This window comes from Trachypithecus francoisi, unplaced genomic scaffold (genome assembly GCF_009764315.1).
Source record: "Trachypithecus francoisi isolate TF-2019V2 unplaced genomic scaffold, Tfra_2.0 Lachesis_group20, whole genome shotgun sequence".
Classification (NCBI taxonomy): Eukaryota; Metazoa; Chordata; class Mammalia; order Primates; family Cercopithecidae; genus Trachypithecus; species Trachypithecus francoisi.
Window position 1 is genome coordinate 55,264,245 of NW_022681466.1, and position 21,750 is coordinate 55,285,994.

General features: G+C 45.9%; 1 protein-coding gene across 3 annotated transcripts in view; it reads left to right on the forward strand.

The window, feature by feature from the left end:
- Nucleotides 1–1,696: 1,696 nt before the first annotated feature.
- TAOK1 (TAO kinase 1) overlaps nt 1,697–21,750 on the forward strand; it is a 178,849-nt gene continuing 158,795 nt past the window's right edge. The window contains exons 1-2 of one of the 3 annotated variants that reach the window (XM_033184399.1): nt 1,697–1,715; nt 2,241–2,309. The gene's annotated coding sequence lies outside the window, so the exon portion shown is untranslated. Of the gene's footprint in view, nt 1,716–1,754; nt 1,880–1,991; nt 2,103–2,240; nt 2,310–21,750 lie in introns of those variants that run through there. The other 2 variants (XM_033184398.1, XM_033184397.1) reach the window with 2 other exon arrangements.

Genomic DNA, 21,750 nt, shown 5'->3' on the forward strand with positions numbered 1-21,750 from the left:
TTTGGTTACCGTAGCCTTGTAGTATAGTTTGAAGTCAGGTAGCGTGATGCCTCCAGCTTTGTTCTTTTGACTTAGGATTGTCTCGGCAATGTGGGGTCTTTTTTGGTTCCATATGAACTTTAAAGCAGTTTTTTCCAATTCTGTGAAGAAAGTCATTGGTAGTTTGATGGGGATGGCATTGACTCTATAAATTACCTTGGGCAGTATGACCACTTTCACAATATTGATTCTTCCTATCCATGAGCATGGTATGTTCTTCCATTTGTTTGTGTCCTCTTTTATTTCACTGAGCAGTGGTTTGTAGTTTTCCTTGAAGAGGTCCTTTACATCCATTGTAAGTTGGATTCCTAGGTATTTTATTCTCCTTCAAGCTATTGTGAATGGGAGTTCATTCATGATTTGGCTCTCTGTTTGTCTGTTACTGGTGTATAAGAATGCTTGTGATTTTTGCACATTAATTTTGTATCCTGAGATTTTGCTGAAGTTGCTTATCAGCTTAAGGAGATTTTGGGCTGAGATGATGGGGTTTTCTAAATACACAATCATGTCATCTGCAAACAGGGACAATTTGACTTCTTCTTTTCATAACTGAATAACCTTTATTTCTTTCTCTTGCCTGATTGCCCTAGCCAGAACTTCCAACACTATGTTGAATAGGAGTGGTGAGAGAGGGCATCCCTGTCTTGTGCCAGTTTTCAAAGGGAATGCTTCCAGTTTTTGCCCATTCAGTATGATATTGGCTGTGGGTTTGTCATAAATAGCTCTTATTATTTTGAGATACGTTCCATCAATACCGAATTTATTGAGAGCTTTTGGCATGAAGGGCTGTTGAATTTTGTCAAAGACCTTTTCTGCATCTATTGAGATAATCATGTGGTTTTTGTCTTTGAAGAACCAAGATTTTTTATGACTGCACTTTTAGTGTTCCTGAATAAGTACTGAAGGGGTTTTCCCTAAAAAGAAAAAAAAAAGTTTTGAGATAAAGAATATAAACTGTACTTCTTCTCTGCATTGGCGTCTTTAGTTTGTTTGCCGCTCTTGTTCCAAAACTTGTCATTACTCAACTTACTAAACCCACAGACACTTTTCAAGAAGTTATCTCTTTTCTACCATCACCAATATATAGTGTGGCTTAGATCTGTATTTCCAAGTCTTACTGTCGTTCCAAGAATTACTATCAACTATTAGAATCTCAAAAACTCAACTGCATACTGATTGCGCTGCCCAGTGTACCTCTGAATCCCACGGGGGAGTGGGTGTCAAACCAAGTTGTGCAGGAATGGGATATTCCACACTCCAGGGCAAACTTATTCCTAGGATCAGTGGCGGGCTTTGGAGGTGGGAAGCCGGAAGGAAGGGGAGTGCAGATAAACTCTTCTTCAGATCTCCGGGGTGAAATGAGTGCACCTGATGCCCGCGTGGCATTAGAAGCTCCCTGAACTCTGTGAGGCTACGCTGGACAGAGGCTGGGACTCCGGGCCACCGGGACAACTCCGCCCGTAGCAAGAGTTGCGCGCTCCTGTGATGGCGCGCGCGCGCATGTAGTCGTGTCTCGCGCAGGGTCGGGCCTGTCAGGAGGGAAATCTCGCGAGATCGGAGACGGGGATGACGGTCGGGAGGAGGGGAGTGGTGTCGGGGAAAGGGGGGGAACCTGGGCAGCGGCCGGGCTCTGTGGCTTCAGGGCTCGGGGAGAGAGAGGGAGGGTGGCAAAGAGAGTGAGTCGGTGCCGCCGCCTGCCTGAGGAGAGAGGAGGGGTCCCACTCGCCCTGCGCCCTTCGCGGGCCGAGCGCACTAGGCACTTGCGAACATCTGAGGCCTCCCGGCCCCGGGGGACCCCGCCCCACCGTCCGCCGGCCGGTCCGCGGCCTCTCTTCCCTTTGTGAGCGCCCCCTTCCCAGGGGTGGTGGTGGCGGAGGGCTGCGCGTGGGCCCGCCCGCCGAGGGGCCGCGGCGGGGGACCGAGAGGGCCTCGGCTGTGTGAGGACGAGAGGCGGCCGAGGCCCGGGCCGGTTCCCCCGAGGCGGCAGCGGCGGCTACGGCTCCCGGCACTTCCCCGCGCCATCTTAACTGAGCCCAAGCGCTAAGGGCGCCTTCTCGACCCCGGTAGTCCCGTCCCCCCCCCCCCCCCCCCGCCGCCCCTTGTTGCAGAGCTTGGGCTGGGCGGCTCGCTGGGGCTCTTGGGGGGGGGGGGCGGCGGTCTGTCGCCGGGCCCCCTCCTCCTCCTCACTCCTCACCCTCCAGGGTAGCGGCTACCAGAGCGCTGCTGGGGGCTGCGCCTGCCTGCTCCGCCCCAGACCTGTCGGCGAAAGGGTAAGGGCACCTCTGCTTTGGGAAAGGGAGATATGGAGGGGGGCGGGGAAATTCGGCCCACTCGGGCCTGTGTGTGGAAGACGGAATGTGGGGGTGGGGTGGGGGAGGGAGACAAGGAGGGTCTGTGATTCTGTGGGTGGGGTGAAGAAGCTGGTGAGCTGGGCGCCTTCCCGGTTTAAGGGGCGAGAGCAATTCCATTCCTTTTTCCTGAGGGTCACCGGATGGGGTGTTGGAAGGGGGATGTTTGGAGGAAGGTGTGGCTCTCACAGGGAGACTGGCTTGATGTGCTCCCCGGTTTAAAGGCGTGAGGTCCCTTTCCCCTCTGGTGCCGCTGCTCCTCCCGCTTCTTCTCCTTTGTAGTGTCTGTGTATTCTTGGGAAGGGAGACTGCTCTGAGTGGCTTGCTGGGTGGATTCCACCCGCTAGCACGGGAAATCTATACTCCTCTTCTGTAGGGGTGATGGAAGCGTTTCTCTCCCCCTACCCTTCCCCCTTCCCCATCCTCTAGTCTACTGCAATGCTGCAGAAGTCCAAGGCAGTTTCTTCATACACAGACTCATGTATACACAGAAGGGAGGGGGAGCAGGAGAGGGAAGTAATGGCGCTTCCCTTGAAAAGGTTACTCTTTTTCTTTTGGTTTTGAATCGATGACAGTACCGTTTTAATACTCTTCCCCTGAGATCTGTCCATGGGAAGTGTATCTGCTCCTGGTGTTATTGTTGGGGGATATGGCCTCTCGAGAGGGACCCCTCTTCTGTTAGAACAGTTTTGGTGTCTCTCTTTTTGAGAGATGTCTGGGTTGACATTTTTTTGTGAGCAGGTTGGATTTTAGTTAGAATTCAATAAAATAATTTTGTACCTCCTCATCCTCATTTCCCTTTTCTTTTTCTATGACTTTTGTAGTTCATGAAGAATTATTGGCCGGGCGCGGTGGCTCACGCCTGTAATCCCAGCACTTTGGGAGGCCGAGGCGGGCGGATCACGAGGTCAGGAGATCGATACCATAACACTGTGAAAACCCGTCTCTACTAAAAATACAAAAAATTAGCCGGGCGTGGTGGCGGGCGCCTTTAGTCCCAGCTACTCGGGAGGCTGAGGCAGGAGAATCGCTTGAACCCGGGAGGCGGAGGTTGCAGTGGGGCGAGATGGTGCCACTGCACTCCAGCCTGGGCGACAGAGCGAGACTCCGTCTCAAAAAAAAAAAAAAAAAATTAACAATTATTACATACAGACAGCCTGTCTGATGGGCATTTCTCCCTAAGCTGCGAATTTTTAGGGTTAATACTGTTTTGTATAATATTGAAATTGGAATTTTTTGAAAATGGTTGGGTTACAAACCTTTCTGCAGCTGTTGCTTTGTTCTTATTAATCTGCCTAATTATTCTGTGATCTATTTTCTGTAGTCAGTCATTTTTTCACTTCTTTTCCTACCTATCATATTTGTCTGAAAGCAGATCATTTTATCTGATTTACAGTAGTACTTGTTGGTTTTGTTCTTAGTTGAGTAGAAATAAATAAAAATTTAAACATTCTGGAAATGTGCTGCCAAGTGCTTTTTGTGACCAGAGTAGTTTTCAAGTCTCCATGTACTGATGATACATTGTTTTCTTTTTAAGTGTTTAGTAAATACTGGTTATGTGATTTTAAAATATTCCACATATGACTGTTAATAGAATTAAATTATTTTTTCCCAAAGTGAAGAAGAAGACTAAAATGTGTACGATAATGAGTTGTCTTTGGTGTATTTAGTGTTTTCAGCTCTACTTAGTGACTTATTTTTTAAATACTTCCAAATGCCATCTGCATTTTATGTTGTCATTAAGTGTTGTCCAATAGAGCTTTTTTGGTGTGTTTGTTGCATTTTGAAACCTGTTTTAAGATAGGGATTTAAAGATGTTAGTAGTAGGGCCAGGCACTAACTTAGTTTCTGTCATTTTATATCATGATTTTGATGTAGGAGACATGGTATGTTAAATACGTTTTATTATTATTTTTTCTCAGAAGACGGAATTCTCTTTGCTTTCTTTATTGCCTTTTAATGATCATCTCAATTCATTGAACTCAAATAACACTATTCATTTGAGTATTTATTTCATGGGACAAAGCTGCATGTTGTTGATATGTAGAGTTTTCTCCATTATGGCAAGTTATGCCAGGAAGTCTAATTCTCCGTATTATGGCTTGTTGATAATTAATTCATATATACTAGCATGTGTTAATCGAAGCATACTGCTCAGTAAAGAGTGACTGCTTTAGGCCGGGGCGCGGTGGCTCAAGCCTGTAATCCCAGCACTTTGGGAGGCCGAGACGGGCGGATCACGAGGTCAGGAGATTGAGACCATCCTGGCTAATACGGTGAAACCCCGTCTCTACTAAAAAATGCAAAAAACTAGCCAGGCGAGGTGGCGGGCGCCTGTAGTCCCAGCTACTCGGGAGGCTGAGGCAGGAGAATGGCGTAAACGCGGGAGGCGGAGCTTGCAGTGAGCTGAGATCCGGCCACTGCACTCCAGCCTGGGCGACAGAACGAGACTCCATCTCAAAAAAAAAAAAAAAAAAGTGACTGCTTTTACCTTGAAAGTTGTAGGCAGAGATGATTTATCAATAGAGGCTACAAAACTTAAAGGATTTACACAGGGTGTAGGTTAACTATTTACTTGCTATATTTCAGCATGCTATAATTAAGGAGTACTCTTGAGGACAACTGAAAAAAAAAAAAACTCTCTTTTTCAGAGCTGGTAGAAATGTTGCCTGAAAGTGGAAAAATATGTTCATGATCAATTAAATACATTATTAAGGAAAAATTGCCTGAGGGTTATTTCAGATGACCTCTGATGCCACTGTCAGAAAGAAAATGCTGAGAGCTGTTAGTCTGAGTTGATTCCAGATTAGTATGGCACTTCTTATGTTTCTAAATAGTTCATCTACAAAATGGCAGTGTAAATCACTTCCTGTTCTTTCACAACTGGCTCTTTCACTGGATTCTCTTTTAATGACTTAATTTTTGGCATTCTGATATCTGATTTGTTAATTTGGTTATAATTCTCATGTTTTATAGGTGGAAGAATTTCTGAGAATCAGCTGAATTTAAAGGCTTTTAATAGTCTAAGATTATCTTGACAGTAACAAAACATTGCTTCCAAACTAAAGGATAGTATTGCAAACAAATTTAAACTCAGAGGTTTTAAAGAAATACAGCAATGTACAGTATCAAAAATGTGAATGCACTGAATAGAAAATAATTATTGTATTTTTTATAATGTCGATTTTGGGAGAAGTGCGGATATGGCAGGTAATTGAATGAGTGGTGATATAAAATAAGCTTTCTGTATAACAAGGTATATATATGATATTTGGGCCCATGTTACGATGCCATTTTAACAATAAGAAAGCAACTCATTAGTTAACAGGATACTAGAAAGACTGGATGCTCATAACTAGCCATGAGTATGATTTATTTTAATAATTTGCCAGTTCTTAGTAGACATGAATATATAGTAAATCCAGAAGTTACCTAGGGATCAGTTGTTGGCATTGAAATTAGAGTTGAGATTAATCTGTCTTTCATGTCTTTCACCTGGAAATAAATTCTGTGTTTTGCATTTGGCTTATTTGTATATTAAAATCACTTAATTTTTTCATTTGTATCTCTGTTTTGTTTTCAGTGGTCTTTATTATAATAACGAATTACACTCATACTAATTTAATCTTTTATAAATGAGGAGCATTTTTGGTACACATTAGTTGAGGGCTAATGTTTGGATGAGGATCATATATGAACGAATCTCTTTAAAAAAGTATCATTTCTGGGCTGGGCGAAGTGGCTCAGGCCTGTAATCCCAGCACTTTGGGAGGCTGAGGTGGGAGGATTGCTTGAGGCCAGGAGTTCAAGAGCAGCGTGGGCAACATAGCATGACCCTGTCTCTACAAAAAAAATTTTTTTTTAATTAGCAGGGGCTAGGCGTGGTGGTTTATGCCTATAATCCCAGCATGCTGGGGGCTGAGGCAGGAGGATCACTTGAGCCGAGGAGTTTGAGGCCAGCCTGGGCAACATAGTGAGACCCTGTCTCCAAAAAATAAAAAATGAAAATATTAGTGGGGTGTGATGGTGCATGATTGTTGTAACTGCCTGGGAGGCTGAGGTGGGAGGATTGCTTGAGCCCAGAAGATGGAGGCCGCAGTGAGTTGTGATCATGCCACTGCACTCTAGCCTGGGCGACAGAGTGAGACTGTCTAAAAACAAAACAAAAGCCGGCATGGTGGCTCAAGCCTGTGATTCCAGCACTTTGGGAGGCCAGGGTGGGCGGATCATCTGAGGTCAAGAGTTCAAAACCAGCCTGGCCAACATGGTGAAACCCTGTCTGTACAAAAATTAAACAAATTAGCTTTGCATGGTTGTGGGTGCCTGTAACCCCAGTTACTGGGGAGGCTGAGGCAGGAGAATCACTTGAACCCAGGAGGTGGAGATTGCAGTGAGCTGAGATCGTGCCACTGCCTGACAGTCTGGGCAACAGAACGAGACTCCATCTCAAAACAAAACGAAACAAATAAAAAAGTGTTATTTCTCCAGTAAAGTTTCACATAAAATTGAGAAGTTCATTAAGCAGAGTACCAACATATACTCACCTACCTTTAGGTATGTGTACTTTTTTTTTTTTTTTAATTTGAGACAGGGTTTTGCTCTGTCACCCAGGTTGGAGTACAATAGGGTGATCACAGCTTATTGCAGCCTCAGCCTCCCGGGTTCAAGTACTCCTCTCACATCAGCCTCCCAAATAGCTGGCACTACAGGTACATCAGGTACATGCCACCATGTCTGGCTAATCTTTTTTTTTTTCTGTAGAGATGGGGTTTTGCCATGTTGCCCAGGCTGGTCCTCAGCCTTGGCCTCCCAAAGTGTTGGGATTACAGACATGAACCACTGCACCCGGCCTGACTTCTGTACTTATTACTAATGGCTGGATTTTAAAAATTATTCTTCAGGTTTTCCTATTATAAAATGTGAGAGGATACAACCTTTATAAGTTCATTCCATTGTATTCCATTGTTAAAGTATTTTAGTTTTTAGTAATTAAAAATTGATGTTTAATTTCATTAAAGATGTCTCATACCTTCTAAAAATCTACATGAATTAAAAAGTTGTGTGGAGGGACTAGCAACAATTATTTTCAATTGGGATGTTTCTGTCATCATTTGGTAACAGTTATTTCTATATCAGTCTATTCTATTTGTGCCAGAAGCAGACTTTTTGTTCTAAAATACAGTCTAAGGCTGTACCTCTTTGATTACAAAATTAAGTATCCTATAAAAGTTGGAAGAGTTTTTAAAATGTTAAGTACCTGGCATGTAAATAAAGTAAGTAAAAGTATAAATTATTAAGTGTCTTGCATGATAGATGTACTACAGCCTCCTAAAAATGCCAGTGACCGTTATGCTGTAGGTTATTATTTAAATATAACGACACTTAATTATCATCTAATTTATCTTTAAAGCTGAGAAGGGGCTAATTTTTCCTTTTTATAAAATTATTCGATCAAACAGATCAAATAGTTTTATGCAGGTTTAAAAGTAGATGAATTACTGCAACATTTAGAAAGACATTCAAAGTTCAGTTTCTGAGAAATGTTAATCAAATAATAGGATGGGGCCGGGCGCGGTGGCTCAAGCCTGTTAATCCCAGCATTTGGGAGGCCGAGACGGGCGATCACGAGGTCAGGAGATCGAGACCATCCTGGCTAACACGGTGAAACCCCTCTACTAAAAAAGTACAAAAACTAGCTGGGTGAGTGGCAGGCGCCTGTAGTCCAGCTACTCAGGAGCTGAGGCAGGAGAATGGCGTAAACCGGGAGGCGGAGCTTGCAGTGAGCTGAGATCTGGCCACTGCACTCTAGCCTGGGCGACAGAGCGAGACTCCATCTCAAAAAAAAAAAAAAAAAAAAAAAAAAGGATGAACAAAACTTTCTGGTTTGCAGCTACTATAATAAAATTGGCGCTTGCTATATATTAATGTTGGCTGGGCGTGGTGGCTCACACCTGTGATCCTAGCACTTTGGGAGACCAAGGTGGGTAGATCACTTTAGGTCAGGAGCTCAAGACCAGCCTGGCCAATGTGGAGGAACCCCGACTCTACTAAAAATACAAAAAATTAGCTGGGCATGGTGGAGTGTGCCTGTAATCCGAGCTACTCGGGAGGCTGAGGCAGGAGAATCGCTGGAACGCGGGAGGTGCTGGTTGCAGTGAGCTGAGATGGCGACACTGCACTCTAGCTGGGCAACAGAGCAGGCCGAGGCGGGTGGATCACCTGAGGTCAGGAGTTTGAGACCAGCCTGGCCAACATGGTGAAACCCCATCTCTACTAAAAATACAAAAATTAGCCGGGCGTGGTGGCACATGTCTGTAGTCCCAGCTACTCGGGAGGCTGAGTTAGGAGAATCATTTGAACCTGGGAGGCAGAGGTTGCAGTGAGCCAAGATCGCACCACTGCATTCCAGCTTGGGTGACAGAGTGAGATTCTATCTCAAAAAAAAATAATAAGCAAAAAAATGGCTGGGTGTGGTGGCTCACACCTGTAATCCCAGCACTTTGGGAGGCCAAGGCGTGCAGATCACGAGGTCAGGAGTTCGAGACCAGCCTGGCCAGCATGGTGAAGCCCCGTCTCTACTAAAAATACAAAAAATGAGCCGGGAATGGTGGCGCATACCTGTAGTCTCAGCTACTCAGGAGGTTGAGGCAGGAGAATTGCTTGAACTCAGCAGGCGGAGGATGCAGTGAGCCGAGATCTTGCCATTGCACTCCAGCCTGGGCAACAGAGTGAGATTCCATCCCCCTCCCCCCCAAAAAAAAATGTGTCACCATTTACTAGCGTAAATGTGTAACTTTTTCAGGTTTTTTTTGTTTGTGTTTTTTGAGATGGGGTTTTACTGTGTCACCCAGGTGGGAGTGCAGTGGCACAGTCATAGCCCACAGCAACCTCTACCTCCTGGGCTCAAGCCATGAGTGGCTGAGACTACAGGCCTGTACCACCATGCCTGACTTATTTTAAAGTTTTTTTCTAGAAACGGGGTCTCTATGTTGCCCAACCTGGTCTCAAACTCATGGGGGCTCAGGCAGTCCTCCCTCCTCAGCCTCCCAAAGAGCTGGGATTACAGGCATGAGCCACAGTGCCAGGCCTGTGGTAACTTCTTTATCTAACTATTTATGTCTAACCTCTGTCCCCTCCCCCTCCCCCTCCCCCTCCCCTTCCCCCCTCCCCTGCCCTTCCCCCCTCCCCTGCCCTTCCCCCCTCCCGTCCCCTTCCCCCCTCCCCTCCCCCCCCTCCCCTTCCCCTCCCCCTCCCCCCTCCCCCCTTCCCCTCCCCTCTCCCCTTCCCCTCCCCCTCCCCTTCCCCTCCCCCTCCCCTCCCCTTCCCCTCCCCCCTCCCCTTCCCCTCTCCCCTTCCCCTCTCCCCTTCCCCTCCCCCCCTCCCCTCCCCCTCCCCCCTCCCCTCCCCCTCCCCCCCTCCCCGTCCCCTCCCCCTCCCCGTCCCCTTCCCCTCCCCCTCCCCCCTCCCCTCCCCTCCCCTCCCCTCCCCTCCCCTCCCCTCCCCTCCCCTCCCCTCCCCTCCCCCTCCCCTCCCCTCCCCTCCCCTCCCCCTCCCCTTCCCCTCCCCTCCCCCCTCCCCCCCCTCCCCCCATCTCCCCCTCCCATCTCCCCCCTCCCCCTCCCCTCTCCCCCTCCCCTTCCCCTCCCCCTTCCGTTCCCCCCTCCCCTCCCCTCTCTCCCTCCCCTTCCCCTCACCCCTCCCTCCCTTCCGTTTTCTCCCCTTCCCCTCCCCCTTCCCTCTCCCCCTCCCCTTCCCCTCCCCCTTCCCTCCCCTCCGTTTCCCCCTTCCCCTCCCCCTCCCCTCCCCTCCCCTCCCCTTCCCCTTCCCCTCCCCCCTCCCTTCCCCTCCCCCCTTCGCCATTTCCCTCCACCTTCCCACCTCCCCTGCCCTCCCCCCTCCCGTTGAGACGGAGTTTTGCTCTTGTTGCCCAGGCTGGAGTGCAATGGCCATGATGTCGCTCACTGCAACCTCCGCCTCCCAGGTTCAAGCAATTCTCCTCCCTCAGCCTCCCAACTAGCTGGGATTGCAGGTATGCGCCACCATGCCCAGCTAATTTTTTGTATTTTTAGTAGAGATGAGGTTTCTCCATGTTGGTCAGGCTGGTCATGAACTTGTGACCTCAGGTGATCCACCTGCCTTGGCCTCCCAAAGTGTTGGGATTACAGATATGAGCCACTGCACCCGGCTTTTCTTTTCTTTTCTTTTTTTTTGAGACGGAGTTTTGCTCTTGTTGCCCAGGCTGGAGTGCAATGGCATGATCTCGGCTCACTGCAACCTCCGCCTCCCGGGTTCAAATGATTCTCCTGCTTCAGCCTCCGAGTAGCTGAGATTACAGGTGTGTGCCACCACACCTGGCTAAAGTTTTTGTATTTTTAGTAGAGACAGGGTTTCACCATGTTGGCCAGCCTGGTCTTGAACTCCTAACTCCTGACCTCAGGTGATCCACCTGTCTTGGCCTCCCAAAGTGCTAGGATTACAGGCGGGTGTGAGCCACCACACCCTTTAATGTGAAGATAGTATATACTGGGTTGTTTAAATAGGGTAATGCTTGCAAAGTACTTGACTTACTGCCTGATACATGCTAACACTCAATAAATTGTTGGCTATCACACATTTGCTGCCTAATATAAATGTTTATGAGTACATAAAGAGAATGTTCTTTTCTTTTCTTTTCTTTTTTTTTGAGACAGGGTCTCACTCCTGTCACCCAGGCTGGAGTACAGTGGCACGATCTTGGCTGACTGCTGCCATGACCTCCTCCCCGGCTCAAGTGATCCACCCACCTTTGCTCCCAAGTAGCTAGGACTACAGGCAAATGCCACCGCCCGGCTAATTTTTGTAGAGATGGGGTTTTGCCATGTTGCCTGGCCTGGTATCAAACGCCTGGGCTCAAGTGGTTCCACCTGCCTCAGCCTCCCAAAGTGCTGGGGAGAGTCTAATATTTAAGGATGAGTTGCATTATATAATTTTGATATTGGATTTATTTTTATTTTTATTTATTTATTTATTTGAGACGGAGCCTCTCTTTGTCGCCCAGGATGGAGCGCAGTGGCATGATCTCGGCTTACTGCAACCTCCACCTCCCCCGTTCATGCCATTCTCTTGCCTCCCGAGTAGCTGGGACTACAGGCACCCGCCACCATGCCCGGCTAATTTTTTTGTATTTTTAGTAGAGACGGGGTTTCACCGTGTTAGCCAGGATGGTCTCGATCTCCTGACCTCGTGATCTGCCTGCCTCGGCCTCCCAAAGTGCATGAGCCCAAAGGCCTGAGCCACTGCACCCGGCGATATTGGATTTATATATTTGGAGTCTGACATATATTTTTGAAAGAAATAGTTAGAATATCAAGGTAGCTTAGTAACTTTTTGCACTTATAATGAACTACTATGTGGTACTTAATGGGATTTTTTTTTCTATCTTTGGGATAGATTCTCACTCTGTCACTCAGGTTGGAGTGCAGTGGTGAGATCAAAGTTCACTACAGCCTCAATCTTTTGGACTTAGTGATCCTCTCACCTCAGCCACCTCAGCAGCTAGGACTACAGGCGTACACCACCACACCTGGCCAATTTTTTTTTTTATTTTTAGTACAGACGAGGTCTTACTATGTTGCCCAGGTTGGTCTTAATCTTCTGAGCTTAAGTGATCCTTCTGCCTTGGTCTCCCAAAGTGGTGAGATATAGACAGGAGCCACTGTGCCCACCTCTGATGGGAGTTTTTAATTTATCACAGATTTTCTTTTTCCTTTGTTGGATATAAAGCCTGTCTTAAGAAATGACATTTCAGGCTGAGCGTGGTGGCTCAGGCCTGTAAACCCAGCACTTTGGGAGGCTGAGGTGGGCGGATTGCTTGAGGTCAGGAGTTCAAGACCATCCTGGCCAATGTGGTGAAACCCCATCTCTACTAAAAACACAGAAATTAGCTGGGTGTGGTAGCAGGCGCCTGTAATCCCAGCTACTTGGGAGGCTAAGGCAGGAGAATCACTTGAACCAGGCGGAGGTTGCAGTGAGGCGAGATCACGCCATTGTGCTGCAGCCTGGGAGACAAGAACAAAACTCCGTCTCAAAAAAAAAAAAAAAAAAAAGAAAGAAAGAAACAACATTTCTTTTCCAGTACTTAATTTGTTTATTTAAGAAAAATTTGGTATCCCTCTTCTACCTTCTGGAGCCTTTTTTACCATCCTTGGCTTTGAAGGGATTCAGAGTACCCATGTTCTTCTAAGTGGTTTTATTTAGGTATCTTTTGTAGGTGTGTCCTTACCTTGAAAGTGCCTTACATTCCAAAATGTATTAGTTCAACAAACTTTAAGTGATTATTTTGTGCCAGATAAGACAGTATATCAGCCCTGGGAGAATTCCACCTTCTGAATAGTTTTCTCAAGCTAGATATTCATAGGAAGACAAGGACTTTCCTATTATTTTTAGTTCCTCTAAGCCAGTGCTTTCAAACTTTAGTTTGTGATCCATTAATGGCTTGTAAATTCAATTTAGTGAGTCACAATAGCAATTTTAAAAAGTGATGGGGAGTGTCAGTATGGTGCATAAAGTAAGGGTAAACATTATTATGGGAAACTTTTGTTTGCCTCTTTTTTTTTTTTTGATGCCAGGGTCTTGCTCTGTTGCCCAGGCTGGAATGCAGTGGTGTGATCATAGCTCACTGCGGCCTCTACCTCCTGGCTCAAAGGATCCTCCCACCTCAGCCTCCTGAGTAACTGGGACTACAGGTGTGCACCACCACACCTGGCTAATTTTTGAAAAATTTTTTTTGTATAGACAGGGTCTTGCTATGTTGTCCAGGATGGTCTCAAATTCCTGAGCTTAAGTGATCCTCTTGCCTTGGCCTCCCAAAGTGCTTGTATTACAGGTGTAAGCTACTGCGCTCAGCAGTTTGCCACATTTTTGTGTGTTCTGGGTACCTGGTTACACTGTTATAACAGTGGGAGGCCAAACCACTGTTTGGCCTCCCAAAGTGCTGGAATTATAAGCGTGAGCCACTGTGCCTGGCCTAAAATTTCTTTTTTTACCTCATCCCTTTTACTTCTAATCTTCTGTCTCTGAAGTATGCTTGTTTCAATTTTTGCTTTTTCCTTTTTCTTTCAGCAACTCTCCTTCAATCTCTACTGATTGATCTGTAGTCCATTTAGTGGTCATATTGGCTATATTTACCTTTCCTGGGTTTCAAAGCCTGGGAGATAGCAAGGACTTTGCCTAAAAGATCCTGGGCAGGGTACCAGTAGTTTTGGGTAATCATGGTAACTTCTGAGGTTTTTGTATTAAGGAACATGTATTATGAGATATCTAATGTCACACCCTGTGTGAGTGCAGTTTCTCATGAATTGCAGAATTTTAAAAAAAGAAGACTTTTTATTTTTTATCTTTTTTTTTTTAAGACGATCTCACTCCCCTTCCCTATGCTAGAGTCCAGTGGCACGATCATGGCTCACTGCAGCCTTGACATCCTGGGCCGGTGACCTTTCACGTCAGCCTACCACGTAGCTGGGACTACAGGCATGCGCCACCATACCTGACTAATTTTTTTTTTTTTTTTTTTTGAGACAGAGTCTCGCTCTGCTGCCCAGGCTGTAGTGCAATGGTCGGATCTCAGCTCACTGCAAGCCCCGCCTCCTGGGTTTACGCCATTCTCCTGCCTCAGCCTCCCAAGTAGCTGGGACTACAGGCGCCCGCCACCTCGCCCGGCTAGTTTTTTGTATTTTTTTAGTAGAGACGGGGTTTCACCGTGTTAGCCAGGATGGTCTCGATCTCCTGACCTCGTGATCTGCCCGCCTCGGCCTCCCAAAGTGCTGGGATTACAGGCTTGAGCCACCGCGCCCGGCCCTAATTTTTTTGTATTTTTTGTAGAGATGAGGTTTTGTCATATTGCCAACGCTGGTCTCGAACTCCTGAGCTCAAGCAATCTGCCTGCCTCAGCCTCCCAAAGTGCTGGGGATTACAGGTGTGAGCCACCGTGCCTGGCTGAAAACTTTTTATTTGGAGGATATTAAGAAAATATCTTTTATTTTTATTTTATTTGGGGACATACATAGATTTAATTTAATTAAATTGAAATATGTCTGTTCATAAAATTATTATGTGACTAATTAAGTATATAAAGCGTACTTAAAAAATACCAGGCCGGGCATGATGGCTCACGTCTGTAACCCTAGCACTTTAGGAGGCCGAGGTGGGTGGATCACTTGAGGTCAAGAGTTCAAAACCAGCCTGGCCAACATGCTGAAACCCTGTCTCTACTAAAAATACAAAAAAATTAGGCCCGGCACGGTGGCTTACGCCTGTAATCCTAGAACGGAGGCTGAAGTGGGCGGATCACAAGGTCAAGAGATCGAGACAGAGTGAGACTTATTCTCAAAAAAAAAAAAAAAAAATTAGCTGTGCGTGGTGGCAGGCAGGCACCTGCAATCCCAGCTACTAGGGAGGCTGAGGCAGGAGAATCGCTTGAATCTGGGAGGTGGGGGTTGCAGTGAGCTGAGATCATGCCATTGTACTCCAGCCTGGGTGACAGGGCAAGATTCTGTCTCAAAAAAAAAAAATCAGTGTGCTGCAATGTGTTACATCTAACCATTTTATTTATGTTTTAGTTGATGTTTTTAATTCACTCATGGTAGTAGTTATAAACTTCTAGTTTGTATTTTGGATTGATTTGTTACAATTTATTCCCATTGAGACTGAGAAAGAGGTTTCAGAAAAAGTTGATGAACAGCATTACTAAACAAGGTCAAGGTTTTTCCGTTTTTAGACTTGGGGAATTTAGTGTTACTGAAAGTTGGAAAAGCTTTGTCTCTTTGCCAAAAGCATCCATATCTTTGACTGTACTTGGTGAGGAAACTTTGCTCTTCATTGTTGTACAGAAACTTTGTATGGTGTATGTTGTTTTATTTAATATATAGTATTTAAGTAATCTACTGCATAAATGGTAGATGATGATGGTGTTTTATAGGGCTCATTACCTGATAGGAGTATGATACTTCAGTTGGTTTTATTTACTAGAATAGAGTTCTGAGTCCCAGAGGAGCAATATAATGTGCTCACTTTCAGATTGTTTTTTGTTTGTTGTGTTTCTTTTGAGACAGGGTCTTGCTGTGTCACCCAGGCTGGAGTGTAGTGGCACAATCACAGCTCACTGTAGTCCTGACCTCCTGCACCGAAGCAGTCCTCATATCTCAGCCTCCCAAAGTGCTGGGATTACAGGTGTGAGTCACCATGCCTGGCCTAGATTCTTTACTTTGACATGTAGTTATTAGAGATAATGATTTTTTAATTCTCTAGAAAAGAACAAATAATTTGAAAATGGAGTAATTAAAAGATCATTTTATCTTCAGTTTAGGTAGTGACAAAGTATTTTTGTGTTTTATGTATGAATGTCTACTTCTATAAAATAATGCCGTTAATCTTTAATCAAGAATAAAAAAGTTGGCTGGGCATGTAAAAAATAAAACAGTGTTGAGATATGAAATATTTCTCTGTGTGTGGGGGGGAGATTTTGTTTTGTTTTGTTTTGTTTTTGAGACAGGGTCCTACTCTTTTAAGAACCTGTTGTAAGACTCCAAACTGGAGTGCAGTGGTAGGATCACAGCTCACTGCATCCTTGATCTCCTGGGCTAAGGTGATCCTCCTGTCTCAGCCCCACAAGTAGCCACAGGCCTGTGCTACCACACCCAGCTAATTTTTTGTATTTTTAGTAGAGACAGGGCTTCACCATGTTGCCCAGGCTGGTCTTGGATTGCTGGACTCAAGTGATCCACCCAGCTTAGTCTTCCAACATGTCAGGATTACAGGCATGAGCCACCACACCTGGCATGAAATATTTGCTAAAATAAGTAAAATAACTATGATATAAAAACTTTCGGCCAGGCGCGGTGGCTCAAGCCTGTAATCCCAGCACTTTGGGAGGCCGAGACGGGCGGATCACGAGGTCAGGAGATCGAGACCATCCTGGCTAACACGGTGAAACCCCGTCTCTACTAAAAAAATACAAAAAAATTAGCCGGGCGAGGTGGCGGGCGCCTGTAGTCCAGCTACTCGGGAGGCTGAGGCAGGAGAATGGCGTAAACCCGGGAGACGGAGCTTGCAGTGAGCTGAGATCCGGCCACAGCACTCCAGCCCGGGCGGCAGAGCGAGACTCTGTCTCAAAAAAAAAAAAAAAAAAAAAAAAAAACCTTTCGGCTGGGTATGGTATCTTCTGCTTGTGATCCCAGCACTTTGGGAGGCTGAGACAAGGGGATTGCTTGAGCCCAAGGATTCAAGATCAGCCTGGGCAACATAGTAAGGCCTCATCTCTACTAAAAATAAAAAATTAGCCAAGTATGGTGGCATGTGCCTGTGGTCCCAGCTACTCAGGACACTGAGGCAGGAGGATTGCTGGAACCTAAAAGGATGGAGTTGCAATGAGCCATGATAGTGCTACTGCATTCCAGCTTGGGCAACAGTGAGACCCTGTGTCTAAATAAATAAATAGGTGCCGGGCGCGGTGGCTCAAGCCTGTAATCCCAGCACTTTGGGAGGCCGAGACGGGCGGATCATGAGGTCAGGAGATCGAAACCATCCTGGCTAACACAGTGAAACCCCGTCTCTACTAAAAAATACAGAAAAACTAGCCAGGCGAGGTGGCGGGCGCCTGTAGTCCCAGCTACTCGGGAGGCTGAGGCAGGAGAATGGCGTAAATCCGGGAGGCGGAGCTTACAGTGAGCCGAGATCTGGCCACTGCACTCCAGCCTGGGTGACAGAGCGAGACTCCATCTCACAAAAAAAATAAATAAATAAATAAATAGGTAAGTAAAAACTGTTTAATTTTTTGACACTATGTTAAAGTACACTACCATTCTATAATTTAACATAAATTTTATTAGATTAAAGTTAGGTGAAATGATAGCCTGGATTTTAGTATCCATTATTTTACTCGATTTTATTCAAATGGCACTATGAGATGTGTTCAAAAATTTTTGAAACAGTGTCCTTTTTTTTGAGATGGAGTTTCGCTCTTGTTGCCCAGGCTGGAGTGTAGTGGCATGATCTTGGCTCACCACAAACTCCATCTCCCAGGTTCAAGCAATTCTCCTGCCTCAGCCTCCCAAGTAGCTGAGATTACGGGCATGTGCCACCAGGCCCAGCTTATTTTTGCACGCGCGCGCGTGTGTGTGTGTGTATATATATTATATGTATATATGTATGTTTAGTAGATATGGGGTTTCACCATGTTGGTCAGGCTGGTCTCAAACTCGTGACCTCAGGTGATATACCCGCCTTGGCCTGTGTATTACACAGTGCTGGGATTACAGAGTGCTGGGATTACAGGCGTGAGCCACAGTGCCCTGACAAAACAGTGTCCTTTTAAAAATCCTTTTGGAACACAGTCATTAAGCCAGTTGGTTTACTCATGTTGCAGTAAATTTGGAAATCAATTTCAATTTAATACTCTTTTGAGATACTCACATAGTTATAATTTGTAATTTGTTGGTATGTACTATGAAAACACCAAGTCAGAATAGTGATTGGTGGAATTTGCTTTTAAAGACCACAAGTTTAGGCCAGGCGTGGTGTCTCATGCCTGTAATCCCAGCATTTTGGGAGGCTGAGGTGGGTAGATCACCTGAGGTCAGGAGTTTGAGACCAGCCTGGCCAACACAGTGAAACCCCGTCTCTACTAAAAATGCAAAAATTAGCTGGGTATGGTGGCTCTCACCTGTAATCCCAGCCATTCAGGAGGAGGAGGTAGGAGAATTGCTTGAACCTGGGAGGCGGAGTTTGCAGTGAGCCGAGATCGAACCTTTGTATTCCAGCCTGGGTCTAGACAGAGCGAGACTCCATCTCAGAAAAAAAAAAAGACCACCAGTAAGTGTAGCCAGTAAGTTATGTAGCTTTTATATCAAAGTAAGATTCAGCAATGGCACACGTATTTTTTGTATTTTTTGAGTGCAGCATTCTAGGCAGTGTGGTTATTAAAATAGGTTCAGTAATGACACATCTGTATTTATTAATAATTTTTTTGATGTGTTATTTTCTAGATACTGCACCAGTATACAGCAAAGAGTAAGAATTGATCCCTCCCATTTTGTAGTTTAGTAGGGATACAGGCTTGGAAGTAAATACATACAATAGTGTAATGCAGGGTTTCACAACTGTGGTAGTATTGACATTTTGGCTAGGATAATTCATTGTGTGGGGATCTGTGCTATGCATTATAGGATATTTTGCAACATCACTGGCTTTTACCCATTAGATGCCAGTAGCATCACCCCCGGTTGTGATGATCAAAAAATGTTTCAGTTATTACCAAATGTCCCCTAGGCAGCAAAATCACCCGATTGAGAACCATTTATTTAGCTCTTTTTTTTTTTTTTTTTTTTTTTTTTTTGAGGCGGAGTCTCGCTCTGTCGCCCGACTGGAGTGCAGTGGCCAGATCTCAGCTCACTGCAAGCTCCGTCTCCCAGGTTTACGCCATTCTCCTGCTTCAGCCTCCTGAGTAGCTGGGACTACAGGCGCCCGCCACCTCGCCCGGCTAGTTTTTGTATTTTTAGTAGAGACGGGGTTTCACTGTGTTAGCCAGGATGGTCTCGATCTCCTGACCTCGTGATCCGCCCGTCTCGGCCTCCCAAAGTGCTGGGATTACAGGCTTGAGCCACCGCGCCTGGCCTTATTTAGCTCTTAAACAGATAGAGTTAAGGGGTGTTTAGGAGTAGTGATTCCTGAGGGAGTGAGATTTTATATGGGGGTCTTGAAAAATAAAAGTGCAAAGGGTATTACATACCTGAGAGCATGAATGATCAATATTGAAGAGGGTGATAACTGATCATTTGTGGCTACAGGTTATTTATGTGATTTGGGATGGATGTCTGGCAAAATGAAGCCGAAAAGGTACTTTTGGGCCATATCTTTTTTCTTTTCTTTTTTCTTTTTCGAGACATGATCTCACTGTTTTGCCTAGGCTGGAGTGCAGTGGCACAACCATGGCTCACTGTAGCCTTGGTTGACCTCCCTGGCTCAAGCAGTCCTCCCACCTCAGGTTCCCAAGTAGCTGAGACCACAGGAGTCCACTACCCACCCCCAGCCCCCCAACTGAGTAGCTGGGAGACAGACAACTGGCATATACCGCCATGGCCAGCTAATTTTTGTAGCGACAGGGTTTCTCCATTGTTACCTAGGCTGGTCTTGAACTCCTGCGCTGAAGTGATCCTCACACCTTACCCTCCCAAAGTGCTGGCATTACAGGTGTGAGCTACCATGCTTAGCCATTTTTCTTTTTTTAAAAACTGTTTAATTGAGGTATAATTAATGCAGCAAAGTGCATAAATATGAAGTGTAAGCCTGTTGAATTTTTACAGATGTGTATGTTCATGTAACCACCACTAAGAATAAGATAGAGAACATTCCTAGTACCTATTACAGTTCTTTTTTTTTTTTAGATACAGCATCTTGCTCCTTTGCCCAGGCAGGAGTGTAGTGGTGCCATCATAGCTCACTTCAGCCTTGAACTGCTGGGCTGAAGTGATCTTCCCATCTCAGCCTCCTGAGGAACTAGGACTGACTACAGGCACATATAGGAATGAGGACTTGCTGTGTTGTGCAGGCTGGTCTTGAACTCCTGGCCTTAAGCCATTCTTCTGCTCTGGCCTCCCAAAGTCCTGGGATTACAGGCATGAGACACCATGTCTGACTTTCTTCTTTTTTTTTTTTTTTTTTTGAGACGGAGTCTTGCTCTGCCACCCAGGCTGGAGTGCAGTGGCTGGATCTCAGCTCACTGCAAGCTCCGCCTCCCGGGTTTATGCCATTCTCCTGCCTCAGCCTCCCGAGTAGCTGGGACTACAGGCGCCCGCCTTGTCGCCCGGCTAGTTTTTTTGTATTTTTAAGTAGAGACGGGGTTTCACCGTATTAGCCAGGATGGTCTCGATCTCCTGACCTCGTGATCCGCCCGTCTCGGCCTCCCAAAGTGCTGGGATTACAGGCTTGAGCCACCGCGCCCGGCTGACTTTCTTCTTAAAATTTGTATTTTACTGGTTGTTCTTTCTGACTGCTTTTAATAGTAGGTGTCTTTCAACACAGTGCTTTTCTGTCTCTCTCTCTCTTCCTGCTTCCTCCCCAACTCCATCCTTTATGCCCAATTGCCTGACTGAGATAATCTTTTTTTTATTTTTATTTTTATTTCTATGTTTCTTTGAGACAGAATCTCACTGTTGCCCAAGCTGGAGTGCAGGGGCACAATCATGACTCACTACAACCTTGACCTCCCCAAGTTCAGGTGATCCTCCCACCTCAGCCTCCCTAGTACCTGGGACTACAGGTGCTCACCATTACACCTGGCTAATTTTTGTATTTTTTGTAGAGATGGGGTTTCATCATGTTCCCCAGGCTGGTTTTGAACTCCTGGGCTCAAGCAATCCGCCTGCCTTGGCCTCCCAAAGTGCTGGGATTACAGGCGTGAGCCACAATGTCCAACTGAGATACCTTACTCTTTTTGAAGACACATTGGGGTGAACATATCTAAATTGAACTCAGCTTCTTAATCTTTTGCAAAAGGTTCCCCTTGTTTACCTACCTATTTCAGTGTTAATAACATGTTTTGCTTAGTTTTGTTTCTGAGGTAGAGTATGGCTCTGTCACCCAGGCTGCTGGAGTGCAGTGGCATGTGCTGCAGCCTCGAACTCTTGGGCTTAAGTGATCCTCCTGCCTCAGCCTCCCAAATAGCTGGGACTGCAGGAGCTTGCTGCCATTCATTCCTGACTAACGTTTTGATTTTTTGTAGAAATTTTCTAGATACTGTGGCAGGATACAGAAATGAGTCAGACTTGATCCTTCCCTAGCCTTGCCGTATTGCCTAGGCTGGTCTCAAACTCCTGAACTCAAGTGATACTCCTGCCTCAGCCTCCCAAAGTGGCGGTATTACAGGTGTGTGCCACTGCACCTGACCATAAGGTTTTTTTTTTGTTTGTTTTGTTGTGTTTTGTTTTTGACACGGTCTTGCTGTGTCCCCCAGGCTGGAGTGCAATGACGCAATCTCAGCTCACCCCAACATCTGTCTCCGGGGCTCAAGCTATCCTCTCACCTCAGCCTCCCAAGTAGCTGGGACTACAGGAGTGTATTACCACACCTGGCTAATTTTTGTAGAGATGGGGTTTCGCCATGTTGCCCAGGCAGGTCTCAAACTCCTGACCTCAAGTGATCTGCCTGCCTCGGCCTCCCAAACTGTTGAGATTACAGGCATGAGCCACTGTGCCTGGCCCATAACGTTTTTCAATCAGTTTTACCAAGCTATAATTTATTTGCAGTATTTTCACAAATTTTTAATATACAGATCAGTGGCTGTAACGATCACTTTAATAATAGAGTAATTTTTATTTCCCCCAAAATTTCC